At 50.3% G+C, this 27,126-nt stretch overlaps 1 protein-coding gene across 3 annotated transcripts in view; it reads right to left on the bottom strand.

Annotated features, from left to right (window-relative positions):
• Nucleotides 1–27,126, bottom strand: part of BRWD1 (bromodomain and WD repeat domain containing 1) — a 3,236,587-nt gene that overhangs the window by 653,960 nt on the left and 2,555,501 nt on the right. The gene's annotated exons all lie outside the window — the stretch shown is intronic.

Genomic DNA, 27,126 nt, shown 5'->3' with positions numbered 1-27,126 from the left:
CAAGGGAGGGGAGGGGAACAGGGGAAAACAAAACACCGATCTTACTAGGCCCAGTGACATTGAGAACGCGCACGTGCATGGGGGAGGGGAAAAGTGCATGGAAGGGGACAGAAGTGGAAAGTGCGAAGCAGAGAAGAAACAGATAAATAACAATAAATAAATAATAAAGGCAACAAACAGTGGTAGTGCAGCCAGCAATTTGCAAGTGCTAGGTTTAAGGCAGCAGACAGGGTAGGTCTGATAAGTGCAGGAGGAATAAGGGGGGGCTGTATGGGTACATATACAGACCCCAGTGCAAGGGGTGGCCTGGAGGCAGTGCGGGAGGGTGGCGGGGTGATCAGGTACCTGGGCCCGGAGGACAGAGGGTGGCCAGGTGCACGGTGCAAAGAGAGAACAGATGTGATAATTGTTCCCACAGAGTTCTCATCTTCCAAATATTTTTAAATTGCAGTGTGGTCTGAAAATGTTTGAGCAGCTACCAGATGGCTTCATATACTCCACTGTCCACTCAGTGAAGGCCTTAGCACCAATGCGCAGGAAGCACCGTTCTCAGCATGTATATGGCAGATGTTACTTACCCAATACTAGGCTTTCTGTAACTTGTATCTGTTTAAAGTCACAGGATTTGCATCGCCATCTAATGTTTGGAATGGTGTATTAAAGGAAGCTAACTTCTGAAGTAAACAGGCTTCAATAGGGGTGTTCCGCTCACACTACCCCAATCCTACATGTAAAGGTTACGAATGATGCGTAACACACCAACGTCTTCATATTGTTTCTATTTCTGACAGGATATGAGAAACAGAAGCAGTAAATCAGTGTCTCCCAAGTGGGGAAGAAGGGTTGGCGCATTGGACTCTACCAGACACAAGCTACAGAGAGACTTACTGGGTTAAATAAAGTCTGTCTTCTGAGGCTTGAGAATATGTTTAGGCTCTCATGATTTGAATAGACTAGCAAGCACTACCTGTAAAGGGAAGCGAATGAGATGGATGAACATTTGTAAACAAATATTTTGGTGCAGCTTGTACCACCTGAGAATCGGCTAGTGCTTGAGTCTCTACACGACAGTGCCATGTGAAAGGGTGCAATGAACTTCAAGTGGCCACTTGGCAAAGGGCATTTAAAGAACTGTGCGCAATAAAATCTAATGCTGCCCCAGTCCCCCTTGTTGAATGAGCTTTAGGAGTGACTAGGAGCGGTTTGAGTGCTAGCTTATAGCAATCTTGAATGCAGCATACAAGCTTATCCTGAAAGGATAGATTTAGTGATTGGGCATCTCACTGGCCTTCTTGCAAAATAAACTAAGAACTGACTGGACTTGCGCAGTGATTTTGTTTTGTTTCAATAAAACATGACTGCCAAATGGACGTCAAGTGCATGTGTAGTGCTTGCTACCATCTGGTCCTGGGGTGCTGTCAGAAAGCTGTTAACTCTAACTGAATAACACGACATTTTGAAATACATTTCAGAGAGAAATGTAGATTTGTGGAAGGTTAAATGACAGAGCTTGGCGTTCACTTACTCTTCTAATAGATATAAAGCTATCTTGTAAGTAAGGTATTTAAGATATGCATTATGAATGGGCTCAGAGGGGGGTGGGTCTAGGGAGCCTATAAAGAACCGTGTTGTGCCGGGGCGCTGTCGAGTAGCGAGTGGATCAGGACGTGAGCCTTTGCTGCTCCTCTGGGGCCACCGACATCCTGCAGTTAATATCCTGTCTCCCGCTGTTATCATGCAGAGATTTTGAACACTGGTGAAAGCGGAAGATCTGTGCTTAATTTTTCTGCGCCTTAGTTTGAAATCGGGGCCTGGGAACCCTGAAACCCTGGGCTGACGGCTCGTGGATGTGAGCCCGGTCGGGCGCCATTTTGGTGAGGTGGCCGGCGTGCTGTTGGGCCACAGCAGCGTGAGGAAGGCACAGAGAAACCTGCGGGCAATAGGGCCCGCCGAAGTGCTGTGGTAGGAAAGCACAGGCAGAGAAGACCGAAGGAGCGGCGGTAGAAGGCTGGGAGCGCACCCAGTGAGGGACCCGGCCCCCGCAGAGACAACTGGACTGTAAGGAACCGGGCCTGTGGCGGTGAAGACTGCGACAGGAGACGCAGCAGGCGGGTTAAAATTGATAACATGGGGTTAATACAAAAATTGGGTAAACACTGCTAACATAGGGTTAATGCCCTTACAACATAGGGTTGGCTACAAAAAGCCCACTGTTAAAAAATGCTATCAAAAGCATTTTCTGACGGGTAGCAAAATCTGACGTTACATGTACCATCAGATTTTGCTAGCGATTGCATTTCACGCATGCGCAGTAAGCAGGGAAAGCATTTTCTGAAGTTACACCGGTTCCATGAGTGCCAGGAGTGGTAGCCTGGCTTCTGAGGAAGAGGCACAGTAAAAGGGACCTGACCCGGGTGGTGATCGCAGTGCCAGCGGGGGCTGCAGCTGGCCAGGGGAGCCTCGCCTGCAGTGGGTACTCGCTCACTGGTGTCTGTGTTGAGAGCAAGGACCGGGCCCGCTGCAGTGATAGCGGGCGGCCGGTGAAGGCTTTGTCCGCAGTCAGGGTGCCGTTGGTGACAGCAAAGTGAAGAGCGGGAGCCAGGCCCGTGGCGGTGAGCACCTTGGCACGTTGCATGCTGTGCCAGTGGCTGTGAACTCCAGAGCGTCTAGCATTGTGGGCGACATTCATGACCCGGCGTGGGGGCTACCTGGGATTGCCGACCTGGCAAGGAAAATCTGGGCCTCCTGGGGACCATAGCACAAGGAATGCAGCACACAATTGCTGCATATGCTGGACCCTCAGTGGAGCCCCCTGGAAGAGAGGCACACTAGATTAGGAGTGGCAATCCTTCAGACTCAGGGGATTGGGGGGCAGGTGGCAATAAGACGCAGGGAGCCAGCCTAAAACACAACTAAACCCAGTACGCTCTTGTATATCCTGTAAATCGTTGGACTGGGGCTTCTCCCACCCCAGGGACAGATTGCGGTAACCAGCTGAGGGGGTCTAGTGGCCCGTGGCAATAACCTGCATGACTGCCTTCAGGCTCATGGTCACTCCAGCAACCCAGGCGGTATGTAAAAGGTACCCTAAGGTTGCACTCCTGTCTTCCAAGAAAGGGGTACTGGGAGGTGTTCAGGGTGAGAAGGGGTGTCAGCACACCGCTCAAGAATGACAGCTGAGTGTGAGGGGGGGCACTGGCGGATGGTATTTCCTGTGGAGTGGGGCTTTGGCTCTCTGGCCCCTGCCAGTGTTGAAAGGCACAGCATACCAGCAACCAGTGCAGGCCAGAAAGACTAACGTGGACTACAATTTAGGCGGTAGATTTTTCCACCTTAGCCCAGAGGGGGAAACTGCAGAATGTGACGGCACATAAAACCGTTTGGGGTGTCCGGTGGGAAGGAGCTGCAGAGATCAACGCTTGCCCCACAGGCCGGTCACATGTGACGTCATGGTCAAGATTAAAACCAGGAAAGTTGGGCTCCAGAATAAAATAGATTAGTACACAGTGAGCTGCTCACCACCATCTACACCCCACACCCCAGTGAAAGGAATTGTGGAAGCGCAAGCCACTCAGATTTCCCTCACAGATATCAAGGGGGTCACGGGGGAATCCAGAGCCTCCGTTGAGGAAAATATTGATGGTCTCGTCAGAAGTGTCCTTCCTGAAGCAGGACTTGCGGAAACTCGGCTCGAGGGTGGGAGAGGCAGAGCAGTGCAGCTCAGACCGATGGTGAGCACCTTTGTACTGAAGGCATCAATATTTCTGCCTTCATTGTCTGTGGGAGTGGCGCATGTGTGCTGCGCACGAGTCTTGCGACCTGCTACAGCTGACACCACTGACTCTGAAGAGGGTTGTGAGGTGAGACATTTGGGTGTTGTATCGGGTGCCTTACATTTATTCTTTATCCAGCCTTCCTTTAAGTGCCGGTTCTATAAATGGATGTTTTAGAGTACGAAGGCCCCCTGCCAAACATGATCTAGGATGGGTATAGAAAACACAGCATTTCTGTGCTTACCAATGTGGTCAAAAATTTTCTTCTGCAGGAGTTAAACCGAATTCCTGGCACGCCTTCAATACCATGTAGTGAAAAGCCCCAATGTCATCTGGTGGTGAGGGTTGAGCAGGACTACCCTGTATATCTTGGCCCGGGTCATCCGTGTCCCACGTATTGGCTCTGCGAGGAGACAAAGAGGTGGTGGAGCGTGTGTCCCTTGGACCAGTGTCTTGGTCTGTATCTACTAATACTCCCTCTTCTTGCTCGCGTTTACGTGGACTATGTCCTCATGGAGGTGGGGGGTCAGGGAGGTGATTGAAATCTTGGACGTTTGTCTTGGTCCCTGGAGGAATGGAATGGATTCCTTTGTTGCTGCTGAGCCGGCGTACCTTAGTCTTTTCCGCATACATGAACTGCCTGTGGCTGCGTAGGTGGAAGCCTGGCATTGAGTTGTCCCAATAGTGATTGTAGCATGAAAAGCACTTGCAGAGAGAGCAATGATTGCAAGTTTATAAGGGGGTATTGTGGATTCATACCTCCCATTCCCAAAGGTGTTAAAGGTAGAGTAGGTGTTTGTATTCTTAGAGGTGTTACTTCTCTTGATGGTAGGCGATCAGAGGGTTTGTCCTGAATAAGAGGCTAAGGCGTACCTTCCTCAAGTTCGGAGTGCATGACCCCTGGACACTCTTCTGCTGGAGGCTCAAAATCTGAAGTGATTTCATGCTGTAAAATGTCCTCTGGCATGATGTCTGGGTAGCTTGTAGGAGCGATTCCTAGAGGAATATGCCCATGCTCTACCACGTCCCTTGTCAGGGTTTTAGAATACCTTTGGCAGATGATATACTGTCCTGTATAGTTAACTGTGGTTACCGTCGTGACAGTCGACGACGGGGTTGGAGGCAGTGTAGTCTTACTCCGGGACGATTTGTGTTTTTTGTTCGTCGACGAGTGATGTTCCGTTGTCGTAGTGGATGTCGATTTGGTCATTGGAGGGTGCTTTGTGGACGACTCTTGTCAAGAGGAGCATTTGCGAGACTCTGAGGCCGAATGGCGTTTCATTTTTGCAGAAGCAAAGGTCTTCGTGGATGACTTGGATTTGTGTTTGTCCGTCGTCAGAGAGAACCTTCTCGAAGAGTAGGACGTGGGTTTAGTCGACGGGCGTTTCCCTTTATCGCTCTGTTTTTCCAATGGCGTCTTCGTCAACGGGACCTTGGACGAGTGATTAGACCCCGTATGGAAGCCCCTCACGCTACTTAATATTTTTTTTATCAGGGGAAAGTTTTTTGGCCTTATTGTGAGTAGTGGACAATTTTGGCTCACCTGTTTTTTACCAACGGTACTTCATACCTGGACCTCTGGCCTGAGGGCGACTTCTGGTCCGAGGGAGTGGTAGCTCTCCCACTCCTTGACAAACCCACTTCCGACAACAGGCATTCACCTTCATTAAGGCAACAAATGAGGCAACGGTTTCTGTCCTGAAGGGTTTTTTGTGAAAAACCCCGGCAGATCTCACATTCCTCAGCGGAATGGTTAGTGTAAAGGCAGTAAAGACAATCTGCATGCCTGTCACATTTGCACACACTGTTTAGGTTGCAAGCGTCACAAGGCCTGAACAAGGAATTTTTCCGGTCCAGAGGTCTCCATGGTTGTGGGTTGCTCCGGTTGGAGAAAAAAGTTGAAGAAATATTAATTTTGTGTGGAATGTTATTTTCTCTCAGGAGAGAAGAACACAAGGAATACCACCAGCTCGAAAGACGGTTGAAATCTGAGAGAAAGCTGGTGGTTGGAGCTATACACGCGATGTCCTATTGGTGGGGACCAAAAGCACCCACAACTTCGTTGAAGGGACACACAAGTTGTCAAGTTTTTCCATAGAAAAAAATAGTAAATCAAAGTAGCCGGGGAGACCCAGCCTGACAGGGAATATTCACAGCATGTGAATCCATGAAAGATCCAATACTGGAGAAAAGCTTTTACGCAGATTACACCAAGGAAGTTCAGAAGTCCCATCAGTCCTTCCACTCGGTAAAGAAAAAGCCGATATTGCTGGGGGTGAAAAATGCCCTCTTCTTCCCTCTACAGTTGAAAGTGTACCACAAGGGAACAGCTCATCTCTTTAATAACCATAAACAAACATGGACCCAGCTGTCGGTCCCTGGAATCATAACGCCAGGGGGGAGGCCCAGGCAGGATGCGGCACTGGGGGCATCTCCACTCTTGTTCGAATCACAGACTATGGAACAACCCGCCAGCAGCTCGGATACTGTGTCAAATGCAGGGGGCAATGTCTGAACTAAGTGCCGGGCTGGTAGCGGCACAAATCCAGTTGTTTTACCACAATGGGATTACTGTTTATAGGTGGCGCCTGGCGGGAGTTTGAGGCTCGCAATGGCTGTTTCAGTGGGGTCCCTGCACATGGTTTGTTGTATTTCCCCGTGTCAGTTTGACGCAGGATTAGCGTGACTGGTGCTTAATGTTGGGGGGAGAGTACGGAGTGTGGATAAAGGGGACGTTTCTATGGTTAGTAATTGGTTTGCATGTCTAGCTTGAGGAATCTATATGTGGGTGTGGGAGGATGTGGGGTGGGGGAGCTTTTCGGCATGGCCCGACTATTGACACAGTTTCTTTGGGATCATGGCATATGAGGGGACGGTCTCACTGATGACTTGAAACGTAAATGGGCTTGCTCTAGCGTAAAATGTAGGCTGGTGTTACAATATCTTAATAGACACACGGCCGACATTGCACTTCTGACAGAAACGCATCTAGCCGGGACAGACTGCAAATTCTTTAGAAGAACCAACTACAAAATGGCATTTCACAATGGCTCCTCGAGAGGCTCTCTGGGTACTCGAATACTCCTACACAAGAGGGTCCAATTCCAACTCACTGAGGTAAGATCCGATTCCAGGGGGAGATTTTTCCTGGTGAAGGGCGAGTTGTGGGGGGTTACCTGGGGCATAGGGGCAGTATTGCACCTCCCCCCCCTTGACCTGCTCACCAACCTCCAAGCACTGACACTGCAAGACAAGGCGGACATATGGGTGCTTAGGGTGTGAGGGGCTTTAACGAGGTCTTGGACCAGGGTCAGGACAGAACCAATGTTGGAGCAAAGAACCTCAATCTTCGCACTATACCGTGCTCTTTTGCAACAGCACTGGGTTGGGTGGACACCTGGAGGAGGTTGCATGCCTCTGAACGTTGGTACTAATTTTTCTCTGAGGACCATGCCTCTATGTCATGGATAGACTATTTCTTCACCCCGTACAATATAGCCCACAGGCAACTACTATCTGCGAAGTTCTTGGCCAGAGGGATCTTGGATCACTCCCCATTGTTCATTGAGCTGAAAAGCGGGGGCGCAAGCCCACAGCAATGTGACACCTGAAAACTTACTATTTAGGGGATCCCGATTTCGTGGAGGAATTGTCCAATAAAATGACTGAATATTTCACTAAGAATGACGGGACCTTTGACAGTCCAATTACCCTGTGGGAGGACTACAAAGAGGTGCTCAAAGGAATAGGCGTCAATTACGGTGGCCGCTAGGCTTAAATAACACACAGGCAGTGGAAGAGGAAGAGGTAGCAGCTATGCAGGTGGAGGAAGAATTTCTCAGCGCACGGTCACCGGCTTCACAAGAGGCTTTGCTATGGTGCAGGAGATGTTACGCAATGTAGCCTTAGAACACAGTAGAGCGGTGCACTGGGCCAGGCGAAGTCTGATACAAGAATCTGGCGACAGCGCTGGCAAAATGCTAGCATGGCTGGAGAGACGCAACAGGGCCACACGAGATGTTCAGGAGGGGTCACTGATGGACGGCGCGTACATTGCAGTGTCATTTGCTGATTTTTATGAGGCACTATACAGTCCTCTGCAGGAGAGGTCCTTGATGGATGGGCTGTGTGTTCTTGATTCAGTGGCTCTCCCACGTCTTACCGCACATCAGGTGTCAGGCCTGGAGGTGGACATCTCTAAAGAGATTGCTGCAGCGCTTGCACAGCTGCAGACAGGTAAAACTCCAGGGCCGAATGGCTTCCCGGTGGAAGTGTGGAAGCGAATGGGGGAGCTGGTGATTGAACCACTGCACCGCCTCTTTGTACAATGCAGGAAGGACTGCCGGATCTCGCCAGTATTCAGGAGGGCCTGCATAGTGGTTCTCCTGAAACCCAGCAATCCACCCAAGCAATGCGCCTCTTTTAGGCCAATATCACTGATCAACAGGGAAGCCACGATTATGGGTAATTGGTTCCCTGGTTCACCCGGACCAATGTAGGTTCATGCCTTCTAGATCCACACATATGAATCTCCATAGAGTGCATTTCGCCATATGTCAAACCGCTATGATAGCGGACCCGCTGGCTCTTCTAGCGGTGGACTTTGAAAAGGCGTTTGACTTTGTTGGGATTAGCTTTGGGAACTCATCAGCAGGATGGGGTTTGGGGAGAACCTTGTGTCCTGGGTCGGCCTGCTGTTTAACTCCCTTGAAGCATTGAGGGTTAAGACTAACTTGGCAGAAGTCCATAATTTTTCAGATACAGGGACACAAGTGGGCGATCCCGCAAGACTGCCCTTATCCTGTTACGGTCTCAGGCTTCAAATATTGGGACTTCCTCCGGCTTAATCTTTCGCCTGTAGTGGACACATTTGCACTAGATGTGACGTACTGGCAATCTCTCCTATTGACTGGATAAGGCAGTTCTCTTAAAAATGTTAGCTCTCCCTACGTTTATCTACGTGTTGCAAAATACCCCACTCCTGTTCCTAGGCTGGTTTTCACTACCATCGAGGGTACCCTTCTTGGATTACTGGGTGGGTGCTGGAAGGAGAAACAGCCGCATGTGGCTCTAAAGAAACTGCAGAGATCGGTATGGGAGGGGGAATTAGCTTGCCTAATCTCCAACAGTACTACTGGGCCGCTCAACTCAGCCCATCGAATGATTAGCTACACAGAGACCCAAGGCTCCCCACGTTGTGATAGAGAGGGGTTGGATGAGTTCGAGGCCACCTAGACAAGTGCTATATGGGGATGGGAAAGGGGAAGAGTCCTCCCACCGATGATAGGGCACACCCGACAGGTATGGGTGGCTGCAAATCAGGATATAGGATGGAGGATTAGATCAACCCTGGACCAATCCATCTGGCACAACACATACCTACCTGAATTAAGATAGGACACAAAGGGGCTACATGTCCCAGCAGATGCAATACAGTATGGGATGTTGCAGGGTAAGTATGGTCTGCCGGGTGGGGAACACTATAGGTATGTGCAATGGGATCCCAGTTCTCTTCCTTGGAAGGGATTCTGAAGTGCTCACCCCTTTAGGCCAATCTCCTCCTTCAAGCTATCCCTAGCATGTTAACCTCCATTGTACCAAGTGCAAGCTGCGTTTGGAACCAAGGAACTGCCCGACTTAAGGATAGATGGGAGCAGGATGTTGGGTCCCTGGATCTTGAAGAATGGGTAGGTGCGCTCATGTTTCCACAAGAGGTTTATCGGCCACACTCTGCCTGTTCCAATATACAATATTTTATTGGGAGTATTATTCTTGAGCAGCGCTGGTTCAGTGGAGCAGAGCAAGTGATGTCTGTTTGAAATGTATGAGAGAGGGGGGCACACTTTACCACATGCTGCAGGAATGTATGAAGTCCAAGGTTTCTGGGGGGAATGTGTTTGCAAGCTGTCTACAGTAAAGGGCTCTCATGTGCCTCTCGACCCGAAGTTAGACTGTAGGGGATTTGGGGAGAAACAGGATTTACAAAGTACGAGAAAATGGTCTTGTCTGTAACAATGGGTCTGGCCAAAAGGATTATTGCAGCAAAGTGGGGTTCGGCGGAATGCCTGCGATTCAGCTGATGGACCACTGAGGTGGACCGATGTTTGTCCCTAGAGAGAAGGGCTTATAAAGGCAAGAGGCTGCCCCCAAAATTGTCAGAACGTAAGGGGTAGGTTGTGGCGGGGGACTGCTGAGGAATATTATGTTTTGCTTTCAACCAGGACTCTTACGACACTGATTTGGAACCCAACGGACCCTCCTTTACCTAGAACGTTATTGATGTAACAAGTTACTTACCTGTAACTATTGTTCGCCAGCATGGGTCTGGCATGGATTAACATGCTCATGAATTTTCCCTGTCGTCAGGCCGGGAATCCTCGACAGAAGTAAAAACAGTTTCACTTTCACTTACAAACTGCATTTCTCCTCTAAACCAATCACTGACCTCTGGGTCATACTGCCCCCAGCCAATGAATGCCCTGTCCCTAAGCCCCTCCTCTGGCAGCCAGCTTCAGATTTGGTAGCACGTACAGTGGCAATAGGACCAAGAATAGCCGCAGAGGGGCAGGAGGGAGGGTTTGCATGTGAATCCATGCCAGGCCCATGCAGGCGAACAATTGTTACGGGTAACTTGTTCCTTCTCCAGCATGGGGTCTGGCATGGATTCACATGCTCAAGAAAAAAGAATACATAGCAGTACAACATTACATAACCACGAGAGCGGGCAAGGCTCAACAGAAGCAATTACTCTTACCTCCGGAACAGGCTCACGTTCAAGCGAACAGGTTACGTAGCACTGGTTGGCCAACCCTGCACTTCTTTCTGGAATCCCTGTCGACGCAGTAGAAATCTTGTAAAGCTGTGCGTGAACCTCCACGTAGCAGCCCTGCAGATATCCAGCAGGGGTACACCAGACAGGCACGCTGTTGTCGCTGCTATCGCTCTGGTGGAATGGGCTTTCGGACGGCCAGACAGTGGTCGGTTTGCCAACCGGTGACACTGTGATACAGACGGAGAGGCACCTCGAGATGGAAGCTTTGGACAAGGCCTTCCCATGGTTCACAGGACCAAAGTTCACAACTAGTTGAGACGTTTTCTGGAAACTCTTTGTGCGTGCCACGTAGAACCTCAGAGCACAAGCCATATCCAGCATGTGCAAAGTCCTTTCCGCCGGCGACGAAGGTTTCGGAAAAAACACAGGCAACACCAAAGGCTTGTTGAGGTGGAATTCCAACGGAACCTTTGGCATTAAGGAGGGGTGCGTCCGCAGCACAACCCTTGTGTCGTGAAAAGTCAGATGAGGCCGTTTGCCATCAATGGCGGTAGAGGCTTGGGTTATACATGGACGTCAGGGACATCAGCCTCTCAATGCTGTAGAGAAGGGCCAGCCGTCGATGGTTTACGTGCCTTTTTCGGCATCAAGACCAAAAGTTTCTCTGGTGCCGGTGGAGTCAATGGATTGGTAAGCGTGGGATAGGGAGTGCCAAGCACCATTTTCACCACAGCGGCCTGCTGTTTCGGGGGGCGGGAGGGACACCCCACAACTGCAGCAGCCTGAGTTTTAAACATTTCAAGCATTTCTTTTTTTGAAACGTTCCCACTCTTCTCGAATGGTGGGCGCAGCTGAGGGCTTACCTTTCTCTGTCGACGAGTTGGACTTGTGTTGATGGTGGTAGCGTTGCTTCTTCTTACATGATGAGAAAGAGTGGCTCGAGTGTGACCGCTTTTTGGCTTCGGGGATTTCCTGCACAACACCTCTCATGGACAGCCCGCTCTGGGAGAAAACAGACTTGCACCCGAGCCGTGTACATGACCTGTCCCAATACTATGGTCAGGCAATTACAGATAATCACGCACACCTGACTTCCATTATACTTCCCCACAAAGATAAAAGGTGGAGCACGAGAGCACACTCTTAGCGAGGCAAAACACACAAAAGTACGGCAGTTTCGAGTTGGCAGTTGAACGAGGGGAGAAAGACGGCCAGGCACAAGAAGTTCGAGAGGGCAACACCCTTGTCTTTTTTGATGGGAAGCTGTTACTTTCCAGAAACCTTCAAGGCAGAAAATGTAAAACCCGGAAACAAGGCAAAAGAATCCTGCATTGTGTGTCGGAGACATCGAGGGTCCTCCCGTGTGACTGACCAAGGCAGGGAGGATCAGCAGATGCCACGGTATCGTCCTTGGCTCCAAGAAAAAATAAGCGACAGAGAACAACACAGCCAGTGAGTTGGGGAGACCGGTCTGTGTTAAAGTCAAGATTGCAAGTGGCAACATTGTAAAGTGGGCACTGGAAGAAACCTTGTTAAGTGCGTGTGATGAAAGACGCGAGTGAAGCTAAATTGCTAGTGAATATTTGAACATTAGAAGAAAAGGTACGATACAGTTGACAGAGTGGTCCAGCACTGTTAATGTCTCTGTATGATAGCTTGACGAAAGGAAACAAAAGCAGAAGATTGATGTGAAGTGTAAATTGTGTGAAATGAGCGAGTCCTGCGACGGTTTAAGCAAATCCCATTGCACATTCGAAAGTCTTTGATTCTTGTATCAAAAGGGGATCTGAGCACAAACGAGGGAGATCCATGGTCTGAGCTTTAACGAGGGAGACAAAGTTGTGAACATTGTAGAAAAGAGGTCTGAGCCCAGACGAGAGGTACCCGTGGTTGGAGCCTGAAGGAGGTGACCAGTCTTGAACTTGTGAAAGTGAAACCTTGACAAAGGAAAAGAACTTTTATGTTCCTACATTAAGAGATTGTCATTGCGAGAGACACTTTGGCAGAAGGCCCTCATGCATATGTGTTAAACTGTTACCTCGTGGCAAAGCTAGAGTGTGTGCGAAGCCCGCACGTGCCACCTTGCCCAGTGCTGAAAACTTGAGGAAGGGAAGCTCCCTGCTCAACTACCCTAACATGTAAATTCGTGAACACTTTTCTTTTGCATACATGGTTATCCCACACCATTTTGTATTTAGAAGTAAGGATTGGCAATAGGTTTATTAGTATAGGCCCTTTTATTTTGACAGACTCCACTAGGACTGCGTTGTTATTATTTGATGGTCGTAGCTTGCTTCCATCGTTCGATTTAGCTTTAGATAAGCGTTTTACCAACCCATTGAAGTTCAATAAACAACCTTAAACTGTGATCACCTGAGTCTGTTTGATACCATGCCTTCCTTACAGTCGGTCACCGACATTTTGGATTGGCAGTCGGTGCACTTTGAAATCCTGAAAATTCTGTGAGTAGACATCACGGTCGAGGATTTATGAGAGAAAATTTGACAAATTAGTCAAATACACTGAGTCGAAGACTCAATGCTGTGTTCTCGAAGCAGCGTGCAAGCGCCTGGAAAAAAGGAACTGGGGTGTAGTGATGTGGTGTATATACGACACCTGATATTATGGCCGGAGCCGACGATCGAGCACTGACCAAGACGAATCGACAGCCGAGTCAAGGTCCACTACACCCCCTGTCAAAAAGGTTTCCGAGCAGCAGAGCTTGACGAGGATATCTATCAGATGAGGAATCTGCGGGAGAAAAGCAATCCACTGAAACCTGTGTCTGCAATGTCTACTACCACTGTAATGGTGTGGTCCGAGGCCATTTCCCCTTCCAGGAACAGAGCCAGAGCTTCCACTTTCTTGTCAGGTAAGAAGTCCAGAATAGGGACCAATTTATGCCATAGTTCCCGGTCATAGCAGGACAAAATGACCAGGGTGTTAGCAGCTTTAATTGTGCTGGCAGCAGCGTATATGATAATTTTCCTCAATGCGTCCAGTTTCTTCCCCTCTGGTCTAGGGGCACCATGGACGAAGACGATGGGTTCGCTGATCGTTTTCTGGGCGCGGCTGAGAGCACAGTCGGGTGAAGGCGGGGACCTCAGGCACTTGGAGGTCGAGTCCACCCTACATCTCTTGTCAAGTCTATCCCGCTTGGGCGGCGCTGTGCTCGGGATCATCATAAGGGCAAAGCCCTCCTCCCAGATATCGTCCAGCAAGGGGACGGACATAATGGTCTTCCGCCTGGACTCGCGTCGTTGGTAAAGGAATATTTTCTTTTTAGTCTCCTCAGATACCAGATGAAACAGCTTGGAGGTCCTGGACATCAGTGTGACACGAGCCAACCTCATCCGGTGGGGAGGCCCTGTGGGGTTCATCCACGCCCAACGGTTTCATGTCTGCTGGTAAGAAGTCACCTGCCTAGTCGGTGTCCGTGGCTGCCTTATCCGTGCCCATGTCTGTGTGCGTTGCCGGATCCACAATGGAAATCCAATCCTGAGGTGGGGCTGGAGCTAGAGGTTGGCGCCTTGGGCCTGGTAGGTCCTTTGCACCGGAGTTGACTCCCAGGGCTGCGGTCTTGGAGGGCTCCTAAACAGTGCGGGGCCCGGTGTGGGAGTCTGTCTCTGCTGAATTTCCAAGAACAGTGTGTGCAGCGTTGTTAGTATGTCCAAGGATATGTCCCTCTGTTGAGGCGTGAAAGGAAACCGTGTCGGAGGTTCAGGACTGATGCGTCTTCTTTGGCGAGTGGAGGAACCAGGCTCCCTCCGTGGAGATCCCCCCTCCCCATTGAGACTGGTCTATGACCCCATTCATGGTCTGAATAATAATCTTCAGGCAGATCATCCTCACCCTCGTCCAAGCTGGTAAAGATCTGCACCGGCAGGCCTGTACCCTTCTTAAGGTACGCAGGAGTATTACCCCTTCCCCCCCCCCCCTGAGATTTCTGGGGCTGATGGGCCAAGGGAGCTGTCCTCATTCCAGGAGTCTTTGCAGGCGCCACAGCAGCCGCCTCGCGCCTTGGTGGCACTGACACTCGAGGAGAAGCTGTCATTGGGACCGTGGACACCACATTCGTGGCCAGTCCCTCCTTTGACCAAGTAGTGATGGCCGTCAACAAGGTAGTCGACGAGATCGTTGACAGGGTGGTTGGAGCCTTTGTCAACGTGGTGTCATGGCCCCTTGCCCAGGATCACAGGAGCTGCACCATTAGGTGGAGGGAGCAAGGGGCACCATGGTTCACGCACGTCCCTGTGGGACCTTTATACACTGCGGGCCCGGTTGGACTCAGGCCAGGCTCATGGAGAAACATAAGCAAGACTTTTTTATTATGGGCAGGAGTGCTTTCAAGAACGTTCCACTTGTGTGCAATCAGTCCGGGTGTGGCTTTTTATCTTAAGCTGCACATGCAATCCAGTCTCCTGTCCATACGCTTACCCTCCTGGAGTCAGCTTTCACCTGCATTCTTCACCGCTGAGCCTGGCGTCCATTCTTCATCTTCCGGATCGCAGGACTTCAACCCTGGGCACGACTTCATCTCCGGCACGCAGAACTTCAGCTCTCGGCACAGCAGCACGACATCTTCATCTTCCAACACGCAAGACTTCGGCTCTGGGCTAAGCAGCACGACATCATCTTCCACAAAGGCAGACCCTGTAAAAGGACAAAAGGCAAAGTTAGACATACAAACCTGTAGTTTAAGGTCGCGCTTGCAAAATTCTTCACGCTTGTCCTTAAAAGCTCACTTAGCTGCTGCCGGCCCGCCGCGAAATCCTCCGCTCCTCATCTGGAGCCACCTCGGGCTCTGTTGCTCTACTGCACCGCAATCACAACTATTTGGGAGAAAGATAGACATTGTTACAGAGCTGACAAAAGGCTGTGAACAAGACTATACCAATACTTCAAGACAAACAGAAAACAGAAAGACACTTACCAGAAAGGCGTGGAATCGTTGCAGCTGGACTGGACACCAAGTATTAAGGACCAGTGAAGGGACTCGGTCCTCATTCTACATGCGCCCCTGCCAGAAGTAGCAGGACGGAGAGTTCGCCATTAATAATCTACAGGTGAGCCTTAATGGGATGATGCATGCTCACCGCGCTATGGGAGGAAGGGTTTGAGAGGCAATTCACTCACAGGCCAGCAAACTTACGTCCTCTCATATCTACGCAGGAGCAGGGTTCCAATTCATTGCAGCAGCCCACAGCCTATTTGCAGCGGGAGAAAGCAGATCAGGGGGTCCTACTTCCTGGGAGGGCTGCAACCGTGCCCCAACGTCCCCACAGAGACCAGGTGAGCGTAACACGTGGCTGCCGTTGACAAAGTTGTTCTGGTCGGCTGAGCTGTTGATGCCGTTGATGATTGGGACAGAGAAGGGCCACCTTTCGATCTTTCCTTCGATGTATTATCCGCCGATAGTAAGCAGAGCTTTCATGGAGTCAAGGACTTTCTCTTACAGGGAGCACCCCTCACCGGTAGGCTCGCCGTATAAGCTGTTGGTGACAGCGACCTTGTCCTTCCCGTGCTGGGACACGCAGCGGCTGTGCACCAAGTGGGATCAACTTCGTGCAGCCTGGCCTTCTTTTGGATCCCCGGGTCAAAGGACCTATACCTCTTTTCTTAGGGAGTGTGTTTCTGGGACCGGCAGGTCCTAGGTGAAGCATGACCATGCTCTCAAGCAGAGTCAGAGGCCTTACCAGACTTCAACAAAGCCGCCAGCCTGCTGTAGCCGTCTTTCTTTGTCTTTTTTTGAAAATCCCTGGCAGACCTCAAATCCCTCCTCATCATCGTACAGATTCAGGCAATACAAGCATTTATGGTGTCGATCTTCGACATAAACATTCCTCAATCCACACTTTGTGCAGAGTTTGAAGAGGCATCTCTTTTCTTCAGTCACTGAAAAGGCACGCAGTAGCCTCAAGCCCTGGCCTTCTTGAACCTACGAAGGATGCACAACATAGTAGATCTTCGCCAATAGCAGGTCCCCACTGTCAGTAGTCAACCTCCAGTCGAACGATGAGATAAAAATAAATAAATAAATCGGTCAAAATCAAGTCAAGATGTGTCCAAAAAAACACTTGAAATGTGAAAAATACCTTGGAGAGCAACAAGGGGACTCCCAACACTGAAGCGTGCGGTAAAGAAATCTGAAGATGGCTACCAGGGGTGGAGCTTAGGGACAGGACTTATTGGATGGGTGGGAGCAATATGGCCCAAAAGGCAGCGACTGGTTTAGAGGAGAAATACAGTTTTTAATTTTTACAGATTGTATTGATTTTACAATTAACATTGATATCAACAATGTCTTCAACTCCCCCCAACTCCCTTGAACCCCATTCCCTTGCCCCCTTGGTGGTGTGGATCGATTCTTCGGCCGGTATATGGAGAGCTTTACATAATGTCCAGGATTCTGATGTTGTGCGGGCACCATTATAGCATATAGTCGCTCTGTAAATACGTTAGGATAGGGCCCTAGTCCTTGCAAAACGTTTTGGGTGTTCCTTGAAGTTTGTAAGTCATCCATTCTAGTGGAACAAATCTCCAAACTTTTTGCAGCCAGTCATAAATCGTGGGCAGGGTTTCTTGTTTCCAATGTTGGACTATTGTCGGCCATGCTGCTATCACCAGGGTCATCATGCCCCTGTGTTGTAATTTCGTGTGGAACTTCTTTCCTGGTGTCTACAGTCCTGCCATCCATATCCTGGCCTGCAGTTGGTCTGTTCCCTGCATCATTTTGCCCGCTTGGGATTACACTTGATATATTTTATTTATATCGCACTCATACACAAGTGTTTCAGAGCGCGACCAAGCAAAGGGAGGCGAACAAGGGAGAACAAAATAAACAACGATCTTACTAGGCCCAGTGACATTAAGAACGTGCAAGTGCATGGAAAAGTGAAAAAGGGGGAAAGTGCGTGGAAGGGGGAAGAAGTGGAAAGTGCGGAAAAGAGGAGGAACAGAATAAATAAAAAGTGTAGTAAATAAATAAAGGCAGTGAAAGTGGTAGTGCAGCCAGCAAGTGGCAAGTGCAAGATTAGTCACATAGGGTATATCTGATAAGTGCAGAAGAGTGGGGGACTGTATGGGTACAGATACAGAATCCGAGTGCAAGGGGTGGCCTTGAGGCAGTGCTGGAAGTAGGCAGGGTGAGCAGGTACCTGGGCCAGAAGGACAGAGGGTGTCCAGGTGCACAGTGACAAGAGAAAAACAGATCAGCAGGGGAGAAGAGGGGCAAAGGCGGAAGCGAAGAGGAAGGTCTTGAGGTGCTTCCGGAACCGGAGAAGATTCTCCTCAAGTTTCAGGGTGGCGAGAGGCTGTTCCAAAGGGAGGCCTCAGCCAAAGACAGATCTGCCCCAAGCTTTTTTCTTAGAAAAACGACTGCCCCTGAGGGAGTTAGAAGTAGAGGAGTGAAGGGCCCGAAAGGGCAGGTATTTGCGGAGGGATAGTTGAAGGTATTTTGGACCCAGGCCCCAGAAAGCCTTGTGGACAATGCAGAGGGTTTTAAATGTAATCCTTGCATCCACTGGGAGCCAATGAAGGGATTTCAGAGCTGGAAAGATACGATCCCAGGGCTTGAGGCCAAGGACAAGTCTTGCAGTCCTGTTCTGGATTAGTTGTAGAGGGCGGAGAGTGGAGGCAGGTAGATTTAGTTACAGTAGTCCAACCTAGAGAGAACCAGAGCTTGGGAGACAGTGAGCTTCTGAGGGAAGGAGCGGAAAGGCAGAGTACCTCTAAGTAGGTGCAGTAAGAAGTTTGACTTTTTTGAAACGTCAGAGATGTGTGCAGAGAAGAACAAGTTACTCTCTTACCTGGTAACGTGCTTTCGATGGGATGGTCCGACGACATATTCCATATCTATGACAGTAAGCACCACAGCTGTGCTGCATCGGGAAATCTTCTGCGTCCTGCGTCGATGGCGTCGATACACCGCCCTCGAGGACCTCCTCCGACGGCCGACGTCACTGGATGTTAGGTAGGACGCACGCCGCCCGTAGCCTCAGTTGTAGTTTTTTCCCAGAACGTGTGAAACCAGTCTTCTGCCAGTCTGACACACAAAGCCTTGCGGAAACGTAAGCTGCAATCGCATAAGAAATTCTGTAGCAGGGAAGGTAGGGAGGGAGCGATATGGAATACGTCTTCGGAACATCCCATCGAAAGAACGTTACCAGGTAAGAGAGTAACTTGTTCTTCGAGGGGATTGGGTCCTCCGACGTATTCCATATCTATGACAGACTCCCAAAGCAGTACCAATGCAAGGAGGTGGGAAAAAGAATTTAGAAAACAGAAATTTAGCATGCCCAATCAAATTGCAGAGTAAACGACCGCCTTGCCAAAGGCCAGATCCTACCCCCGGATGCAATCGAGGGAATAGTGACATACAAAAGTATTTACCGAAGCCCAGGTGGCTGCATTACAGATGTTGCGAATAGAAACACCCCTCTGCAGGGCAGTAGAGGCAGCCATACCCCTGGTAGAATGGGCCCGTAAGCCGACCGGTGGGTCCTTACCAGCCAAGCGGTAACACTCAGATAGCCAAAATAATGCAACGAGACAAAGTGTTTCGTCACAGCCTGTCCCAAACGCTTTCCAGCGTAACCAATAAAGAGCTGATCGTCCACTCTGACCTGGGACATGCATGAAATATAGAAGCCTAACGCTCTCCTAGCATCAAGCCTATGGAGCCTCTCCTCTTCCTTCCAGCATGTGGAGGATAAAATGCCGGAAGAATAACCTTCTGGCCTAAATGAAATTCCGACACCACCTTCGGAAGAAAAGAAGGACGAACTCCAAGGACAACCCTGTCCTTATGAAACACAGTGAAGGGTGGCTTAACTGAAAGGGCCTGTAACTCACTCACTCTGCAAGCGGAAGTGACCGCAACTAAAAATACAGTTTTCAGAGTTAACAGTCTCAAAGGGCATGAATGCAAAGGCTCAAACGGAGCACCCATCAGAAACTTGAGAACAAGGTTCAAATCCCAACTGGGCACCTGGAAAGGTGACGGAGGGAACACATTAGTGAGCCCTTTCAGAAACAGAGAAATTAAAGGAATTTCAAAATAGGAACACTCTTCAGACGAGCGCTTAACTATCGACAGCGCCGCCAGGTAACCTTTAATGGTACCCACTTGAAGGCCCCTGTGGGCCAAAGAAAGCAAAAAAGACAGAACCCCGGGAATTTCACATGCAAAAGGATCCACATTCTTAACCCTGCACTAGTCGCAGAACTTCCTCCAACGGCAACGGTACAGGGACTTTGTTGCGGGCCTTCGCTCTGCCTGCTCAGAGCATCCGCTGTCTCGTTTTCGTCTCCTGCCAGATGAACTGCCGAGATCGAAACTTCCTGCGGGATTGCCCAGAACCAGAGCTGCATCGCTACCCCGCACAGAGGAAGTGACCCTGTTTTGTTGAGGTAGTGTATGGCCACCGTGTTGTCCATCAGGATCAGGACATTTTATCCTCGCACAGTCGGCAGAAAAGCCTTCAGGGCTAGCCTGACGGCTCTCAGCTCCAACAGATTGATATGGAGTCTGGACTCTGACGGAGACCAATGACCGCTGACTGTCAACTCGTTGGCATGAGCTCCCCATCCCGTGAGGGATGCGTAAGTCACGATTGTCAACTCAGGCCAGGGCAGCCAAAATGGAGCCCCCCTCATCAGATTGCCTTCGTCGGCCCACCACAGACTGTCCTGGGCGACCGAAGACGGCACCTGAACAGGGTCCGACATCCTGCCGGAGGACTGAGACCACTGGAGCTTGAGTGCCCATTGCAAAGATCTCATCCGCAACCTGGCCTCTGGCACCAGAAGAATGCAGGATGCCATGAGGCCGAGCAGTCTCAAGAACACGAACGCTGGGAGAGTCTGGGCAAGTTGAAACGTGTGCACCATCTGCTGAATGTGATAAGCCCTCACCTGGGGAGGAAAACACTGCCCCAGGGACGTGTCGAGCACCGCTCCGATGTACTGGAGCCTCTGAGTAGGTGTCAAATGGGACTTCTTTAAGTTGAGGGAGAAGCCCAGCTTGTGGAGGGAGTGGCAGATGACTGACAGATGATCCAGGACTTGCTCGAGAGAGCGCGCCCTGATCAGCCAATCGTCCAGGTAGGGGTAGACGTGAATCCCCACTTTCCTGAGGTGCGCTGCCACCACTACCATGAGCTTGGTGAAGACCCTCGGGGCGGAGGTCAATCCGAATGGCAGGACCCGAAACTGAAAGTGCAGGTCGCCAACCGCAAACCTCAGGTACTTCTTGTGCTTCAGATGGATCGGCACATGAAAATAAGCGTCCTTTAGGTCGAGAGACACCAACCAGTCCTGTTGTTGATGGGCCATGGAGGACTTAGAGAGTAACCAGCTTGAATTTGTCCTTCCTGAGGAGTTTGTTCAAACCGTGCAAGTCCATGATGGGTCTCAATCCCCCGCCTTTCTTGGAAATCAAAAAATAAGGGGAATACCATCCCTTGTTCCTCTCCGCTACAGGCACCAGTTCTATGGCGCCTTTCTCCAGCAGGGATTGAATTTCCTGCTTAAGGAGAGGATCCGGACTCTTCAAAGAGAGATTCCCCGGTGGATTGTCTTGAGGCCTCTGCCGGAAAGGAAGACACTAGCCGTGGGTTATGATCTCCAGAACCCACACATCTGAAGTAATGGCGCGTCACTCTGCAAGATGCTGCGCCAGCCTTCCCCCAAACGGCGAACCATGGGAAATGGCCTCATGACTGAGCTGAAGCAGCTGTGCCGTTGCCTGAGGGCGAAGAGGCAACAGCCCGAGCGGCCTTGGTACCTCGAGTACCTTATTTTCCACCTCTGGCACTCCTACGGTGGCCCCTTTGACTGGCAGCTCCTCTCGCTTTACCAAAGTAGGAGTAATAACGAAAGGAACCTCCCCTCCATTGCTGTCCCTTAGGACGAAAAGGCGGAGGTTGTCGAACTGCAGCAACCAACGACTTTGCTGCAGATTTTGAGGTCTGCAACCTCTCAAGGCTCTCGTCAGCCTTGCTGCCAAAAAGATGTTCCCCATCAAAGGGCATGTTGAGGAGCCGGGCCTGCACATCAGGAGCAAACCGAGACTTGCGCAACCACGCAAACGTGCGTATCACGGTGCTTGCCGCCATGGACCGGCTGACGCAATCTGCCATGTCCAAACCCGACTGAACGGCCTCATACATAGCATCCTTGCCATCCTGAACCATGGCAAGGAAACCATCCCGTTCATCCCCTTCGGGAATATGTTCAGCCGCCAAGGAAACATAGTTCCACAGAGAGTGCGTGAAATGAGACAAGACACAAATGGAGTTGGCCGCCTGAAGCGCCATACCCCTGCAGAAAACACTTTCTTCGCCCAGCCGTCAAAACGCTTGTCGTCCCTATCAGGAGGGATGGTAGGGTACGCCACCTGCTTTGCCGGGGCCATAGCCGCCTGCACCACCAAACTCTCTGGAGTAGGGTGCTTGGACAAGTAGCAGGGGTCACTACTGGCTGGGCGGTATTTTCGCAGCAAAGACTTGCTCACTGCCGGGAGACTCTCCGGAGCAGTCCAAGCCGTCGCCACCCTCCTCTGTAGAGCCATATGAAACAGCAGTACCGGGTCAGTTGGTGGACCAATGTCGAGGATATCCGTAAGGTCAACCTGAACAAACTCCCCTGGGGGAGCAGGCCATTCTAAGTACTCAGTGACCCGTGACATAAGGCCTCAGGAGAGGTGTCCAGCCCACTAGCATCATGCAGGGACTGCATCAGGTCCTCAAACTGGCTATGGCCCGAGAGAATCTTGTCAGGCACCGTGTCAGGCACCATGCCATCATCAGAGCCCTCATCCACATCTAAAATGAATTCCAGATGGCGGTAAGAAGGCACAGAACTGGAACCAAAGCCATGCTTGACCTTGGCCAGAGCCTTTCTAGGTGGTTCCCCCGAGCCACGGGGTACCCCCGTCGACACAGCCCCGAAAGGCGTTGAGTGAATCGGCGCCGGGAGAATCGGCGTCGACAGCGTCGACACAGGCCTCGAGGGCAGAGCCCCGAGCGTGTCCCTCAACATCCTGGGCGCCGACGGCTTCGACTACTTCCTCGGAGGCAGAGACTCGAGAGAGTCCATTGACGACCTCGGCGCCACAGGCATCGATGTCTTCCTCGAAGACTTCACAGGCTCACGCGGTCTCGAGCGCGTCGAGGACCGGGACCTGGACCGGGCATGGCGAGAACGATTCCCCTTGTCCGAGCGGGACCTTTCCCCCGAATCGTGACAACCACCCGAGCCCGAAGGCGTGCGAGTGGCGTCTCTCGGCTGATCACGACCGACCCCACTCAGAGGCGTGGACGGACCAGTGCCCCGCGATTCGAGAATCGGCAACATTTTCTTCCCGAAGGAAGCCCATTCCTCTGGTGTCGCATGCTTGGTGGGGTAAGCGACCCGGCGACGGGCGGAGTCCTCGGATGAGGACGGGGAAGGCGACCGATGACGGCGCTTCCGGGAGTGCCTCGAAGAGGCAGAGGAGTGGCAAGACCGACTCCAGGACCGAGACCCACTGGACTTCTGATGACGACGCTGAGTCGCCCCTCGAGTCGTCCGTCGAAAGCCCCGCAGACCTCGACTTCCGGGGCTTGAACACCTTACCTACCGATAACAACTTCTTGCGCTCCAGCAAGGCTTTCGACGTGACCGACTGGCAGTCGACACAGTCATCCGTGTCATGGGCCTCCCAGAGGCACCAGAGGCAGGCGTCGCGCGAGTCCGTGACCGACATCTTGGACACACAGTCCCCGCACTTCTTAAAGCCCGGACGCGGTGTGGAAGACTAGGTAGATCTTCACGAAGAAATATATCACAAACCGGTTTGAAGAACCGAGAAAGCAACAGAAACTCCAAAGAGTCGAGGCGCGCCGAGATTCCCGAAGCGAACACATTCGCGGAAAAAATGGAACTGAGGCTACGGGCGTTATGCGTCCTACTTATAACATCCAGTGACGTCGGCCATTGGAGGAGGTGCTCGAGGGTGGCGTATCGACGTCATCGACGCAGGCGCCGAAGATTTTCCAAAGCAGCACAGCTGTGGTGATTACTGTCATAGATATGGAATACGTCGGAGGACCCAATCCCCTCGAAGCAAAGTGTGGAGTCAAAGATGACCCCAGGATTCTTAGCCCAGCAGGTAGGGGTAGGAGGAGGGCAAAGAGAGGCTGGCCAGAGAGTGAGGTGAAAGGACGGTAAAGGTGTACCAATGAGGAGGATCTTGGTCTTGTTGGCATTTAGACAGATCGTTGGCGGCACACCAATTTTGAATGCCGATTAGGCATTCGGAGATGAGGGAAGGAGAGGAGGTGGCTGAGAGAAGCCTGAAAATGAGTTGGGTGTCATTGGCATAGCACTGGAAGTTTGAGCACAAGATGAAAATGCAGTAGGCGAGAGCTGCCAGGTATTGGTTGAAAAGCCAAGGCGAGAGGTTAAAGCCCTGGGGGACACCACAGGTGGAGGGGGAGATAGAGGATAAGAAGGACCCAAGTTGTACCTGGGAGGGTCGATCAGAAAAGAAAAAGGTCAGCGAAGCCAGAGCATGATCAGTGATACCCAGGTTGTCACAGATCCAATTGAGCAGGATGGTATGGTTGACATGTTGAAAGCAGAGTAGAGGTCAAATAGGAGGAGGACAGAGGGAATGTTAGAGCCAAGGTTGGAGAGCAGGTCTTCACGGATGTTCAGGAGAGCAGTTGCCATACTTCCGGCAGCTCTGAATCCAGATCGGTGGTCATGGAGAGAGCCAACTGTTAGGGAGAATTCTCATAACTGGCTGATTTCCCTTACCTAATGAGTCCCTCAGCAGCTTTGCTGGATTTTTAGGGATTATTTTTTTCACCTGGTAAGAGTGTGAGCCTTTTTCCCACTCTTACATGTGTTTTTCTGTGCGTGTTTTCACTTTTTGTGTAACCTTGAGCACTGGAGCCTCACCTACTCCATGGTCTCATATTTTTCATGTATGTTGCACAGCACCTTCAGTGCAGTGACACAGGGTTGTCGTTGAGACTTCCCACTGACTCCATTTTCTGGGGCCGACTACTGTCCCCCAGAAAAGGTAAAGTTGCCATTAACTTTATTTTAGTCACTTTAAACCACAGACCCAGTACACCCCATCTTACATGGAGCATTGAAAAGGGTCAATTCTTACCCCTTTTTGTCTGCGTCTCTTGGAGCATTGTTTCGCTCCCTTTACATCAAGACTTGGCTGGTAGCAGTAGTAACTACCCTAACTTTTCTACCGAGGTTATCTTATATAACCATGGTATTGTTTCAGGCTATTATATTAGCCTCGAACATAAACCCACTTGACCAAATACATTTTTTTCACCATTTCTTTTTGTTAAAGTCTTTCTCGTGTTTTTCTCTGCGTGCCTAACCGGGGAGGATTCCTTTGTTCACAGTCTTTTCGCGGGCTTCTGCACAGAAGCCCTCCTTAAGGCGCCTGAAAGTCTTGGTAGGCAGGATGTGAGGGAGGGATCTTCGGACCCCTGCCATGGGTTCCCTGGGTAACCCAAGTCGCACTCCTGTTTATTGGCTGAGGGGTCTGTCCTTGCCATGACAACCACCCTGCTGTGTGATTGACAGCCCGGCTGTATGAATGGGGGAAAATTGCCTTTCCACTCCCAGAGAACTGCTTTTTATGCAGAGTCGCCACTGGAATGAAAGAACCAACGAGGAGCTGACAGAAGAGGACCCCTATGACGACTGAACCGCCCGGTGAAGCCCTGCTGCAGGTCTGAATCTTCAGAATCGGACAACAGAGAAGATCCTACAGGAAACTTCTTTCCTTGAGCTCGTGGGACCAACCAGTTCGCCCAAACTGCAAGCCAGGACCCCTCCTCTGGTCGAATTCGCTGTACAGAGCTACAGTGGGCCGGATAGCCAGGAAGGTCGGACCCTGCTTGGGTTTTACCTAGCACACCTTTTATTCGTTGCTTTGCTCTGCTGCTGGTTTCTTCCCTGGTTAGTACAGTACCCTCCAGTCTTCCTACTTCTTGTCAGTCCGACAGTCACTTCAGGAACCACGAGCCTACAGGAACTACCAGGAACGTCTGCCTCAGCTACAGTTTCCTCTCCGTTTTAAGGTACTGCGCAAATCCGGTTGATCGTTTTGTTCAACCGCAGTGAAAGTGTTTGAAATCTTTCTCCAATCCAAGGGCTTGTCCTTCTCTTCGAACTAACTTTCCTATCAACCAACCTCGTCCGGAAACTGTGCGACGAACTTTACCGCGAACTACCCTGAACTGTGTGATACTGTGCAAAAGACTTTTGACCCATTGACTTTGGCCCTAAGCCTTTTGTACCTGATTCTACCACTGTAGTTCCTCTTGTTCAATTGCCCTGAGTACTTACCAGTTGGTTTGATTTAATTTCTATTGCCTTTGTCTTTGCCTCCCTTTTAAATTGCTGGAGTGCCATTTTGCTCCCACTTCATTTTGTGAGCTTAACTTGTCTGGAATTTAAGGGACGTGGTGTGGTGTATTAAGAGTGTTATTTTTAGACTGCTTATAATACTGTAATGTTATACAACTGAAGAGTGAAATAAATGTATATTCTTTTACTTGAAAAGCTTGAGTCAGTGTTTGTTTTTTTTGTTTTATTTGTTAAATAAAAAATGTTCAACCTTTAACAATTAGGTCCACATCATTTTCAGTGAAAACCCCCCTTAAGGGGCTTCCCGCCGCCCTCTGAGTTCTTCATTGTCCTGCCTTAGTCCCTTTAGGATTGATTCTATGAATCGTAGGGCTTCCAAGGTGGGGACGATTTTTTGTGCTGTCAAAATTTTCTCCCAGTAATCCTCTTCCGTTGACGTGTTTATATTAGCCACCCACTCTACCAAGAGCAGGCTCCTTTGGCTTGCCAATAATGGGCATGATAACATCCAATGTTTTATTGATTTCAGGCTATCCGGGTTATTACAAAAACGACATCTAGCCTCTTCAGCTGGAATTTGTTTTCTTAGGTATTGTACCTCCCTGGTTGGCAAGATGTTTAGCCTGCATCTCATCAGAAGATACCTATGTTTAGGCGAAGGGAATCTTCGGAGATACAGTGGAGGATCATTCAGAGCCTTTCGTTCCCAAATGATGATGTGGCAGTTTGTATTCTGCCTCTTTAGGAAATCCGTTACTTCCCAGTCCTTTTTACGGAGGGTTCTCTTTACTTTGTCCGGGTTTTCTTTCAACCTATCTATTTTAATGTTGTGATGCTCTAGGATTTCTAGACAATTCTGTTTCCAAGTCTGGAAATTAGGGTCTGTATTTCTAGCGTATTTATTAGCCAAAAGTGAAAAATGAGATAGGAGGTTTATCCAGGATACACTTCCGATAGAGAGAGTGTCTTCCACAACACTATCGATTCCAGTGATTGCAGCCTCAGTTTGTGCCTTATTGTTGATGCTGAAAGACAGTTGGGGAGCCTAAGAACCCTTCTCAAAAAAAGGCCCTCAAACACCCCCCAGGTCTTCCAATGGAGATTTAGCAGTGATTCAGCTCCATAGGTCAAGATCGCCGCAACCTTTCATTAATGGCATCATTGAAAATGATCCATAATGCCAAAGGAGGG

Source organism: Ambystoma mexicanum, chromosome 7p, assembly GCF_040938575.1.
Source record: "Ambystoma mexicanum isolate Mex_15411 chromosome 7p, UKY_AmexF1_1, whole genome shotgun sequence".
In the NCBI taxonomy this organism is placed as follows: Eukaryota; Metazoa; Chordata; class Amphibia; order Caudata; family Ambystomatidae; genus Ambystoma; species Ambystoma mexicanum.
The sequence above is the reverse complement of the archived record's forward strand: the minus strand, read 5'-3'. Positions and strand labels throughout refer to the sequence as shown.